The sequence below is a fragment of the Carcharodon carcharias genome, chromosome 2 (genome assembly GCF_017639515.1).
Source record: "Carcharodon carcharias isolate sCarCar2 chromosome 2, sCarCar2.pri, whole genome shotgun sequence".
Lineage (NCBI taxonomy): Eukaryota > Metazoa > Chordata > Chondrichthyes > Lamniformes > Lamnidae > Carcharodon > Carcharodon carcharias.
In genome coordinates, this window is record NC_054468.1 from 13,134,119 (window position 1) to 13,135,559 (window position 1,441).

The 1,441-nt window shown below is 39.9% G+C and overlaps 1 pseudogene; it reads right to left on the bottom strand.

Moving 5' to 3' along the window:
• Positions 1-600: 600 nt before the first annotated feature.
• LOC121275522 lies at positions 601-699 on the bottom strand (annotated as a pseudogene).
• Positions 700-1,441: the final 742 nt, after the last annotated feature.

A 1,441-nucleotide genomic window follows, 5' to 3' on the forward strand; every position in this document is an offset into this window, starting at 1 on the left:
CCCTACTTACACCTTTTACAACCTGCATATATCCCCCTTTGAACTAAAACAATTTAATTCAAAATAACTCCTGCAATTGTTTTACGTAAAACTCTAATTGAAGATTCTAATTGAAGGTTGCTGTTGGTTCATTAACATATCAAAACCACTTCTTACTGTTGGCTTTAGACTCTGGCAGTCACTCTGGCTTTTACTCCAATTACCATATTTACAACTCCCCAACAACCTGTCTTCCAATACATAAGAAATATGGCAGTGATATTACCAGGTGAAAAATATTACAATTTCTTGTTTTCTTGACAAGGGAGTTTTTTTTTATTCATTCATAGGATGTGGGTGTCACTGGAGAGGCCAGCATTTATTGCCCGAACTCTAATCATCCATGAGAAGGTGGTGGTGAGCTGTCTTCTTGAACCGCTGCAGTCTGAGTGGTGGAAGCACACCCACAGTGCAATATCAAACAGAATGCTGATTCACTGTCACATGTTTTTACGACTACACAAAGTGAGAATTTATTCCATTGCATTTTCCATCTGAAAAACCTCCAATCATTTTTTTCCTTGCACGACATTTAGTAAACTGTAAGCAAATAGAGGATGTTTTTTTATGGAACACTTCACGAAGTTGCGTGCCATCCTTGCACAGGGGCCATGCAAATTTTCTCTGTATCGTTCCAATTTTTGTTTATAGTACAGCACCTCGGTGGAACAAGCTTGAGGGGTTGATTGGACTACTCCTAATTATCCTAATTATCACCATCTGCACTTGCATGCATTTTTGCCGGCTGTAAATAGCAGAATGTTTACAACGGTAAAAGAATTAATTCAGATTTTAAGAAGGGCAACAACAAGGAAAGGTGATACCAGAAGTTAAAATTCTCACTGAGTGTTCAGTCATGTCACAGTAAAATGCTAATCTTGCTTAAAAGCCTGGGGAAGCCCTCTCAGATGAGCCGACTGTCACTCCTGTCGCATGCAGCCCATCATGATTTGTGTCAAAGAGCCTCTGTCCTAATAGGAGAGGACTGGATTAAAGGATTGGAGAACGATGTGAGCTGCTTGGAGCCAGGGTTTGCTGAGGTTAACACCATTAAACGGAGGATTAAGCCTTCCAAATCCCATTAAGCTGCTGTACTCAAAAAAGTGAGCAAGCAGATCAGAATATGCATTTAGAACAAGGCAGCTGTTATTCCTCATTTTGCAAGGAAAAGAGGGATTAACTGATTAAAATTGCCTTCCAGGATGTGAACAGTGGTTAATATTCACAGTAATGAAACTTTACAGCAGAGGAAGAAGTCACTTGGTCCAAAAGGGTCACGTTGCTGTTTATGCTGCACACAAACTTCCTTCCTCCCCTACTTTATCTCACCTTTTCAGCATATCCTTCTATTCCTTACTTTCTCATGTATTTGTGCAGTTTCCTCTTAAACGCATCATGATGG